A 535-nucleotide genomic window follows, 5' to 3' on the forward strand; every position below is an offset into this window, starting at 1 on the left:
ACTAGCATTTACCTTCAGCCCACACACTGAGAAAACAACAACAGGGCTCCCCAGATCACCCTCTGAAACACACCTTGTGCATTTTGATGTCATGGCAGGGGAAAAAGACAGCTAAGAAGTTAGTTTAGCAAAGTTCCAAAGTTCTGGTTTTTTTCAAAGTTCAGTAAAAGAGTAAACCAAGTAAAGGTCAAACGATGGAGACTTCAGAGGCCAATTTAGAGGGCACAGACAAATCTATCAAGAAATTGTACTTTTGATGACAAATGTGTTTACAAGTCCCTATGACACTCCATAAATCTTCAGATACTGCGTGACGAAAGATTATTTGCTCTGTCAAAAATACATTCTGTTAACTCAGGCTGAAGTCGCTTGTACATGTTTTCTTTATTTAACTTGACTTTTCCCATGAGTCAGATAACTGATCTGAACACAGAATAAAAATAGGCAAAACATTCCACATGAGATGCAAATGCCAAATACTGGCAGGAAGCAGACTTCAGAAAACATTGGATGTGTGTCTGTGTGTGTGTGTGTG

The 535-nt window shown here is 39.1% G+C and overlaps 1 protein-coding gene across 1 annotated transcript in view; it reads left to right on the forward strand.

Annotated features, from left to right (window-relative positions):
- Positions 1-535, forward strand: part of A1CF (APOBEC1 complementation factor) — a 90,960-nt gene that overhangs the window by 50,438 nt on the left and 39,987 nt on the right. The window lies entirely within an intron of this gene.

This window comes from Galeopterus variegatus, unplaced genomic scaffold (genome assembly GCF_000696425.1).
Source record: "Galeopterus variegatus unplaced genomic scaffold, G_variegatus-3.0.2 Scaffold1319, whole genome shotgun sequence".
Lineage (NCBI taxonomy): Eukaryota > Metazoa > Chordata > Mammalia > Dermoptera > Cynocephalidae > Galeopterus > Galeopterus variegatus.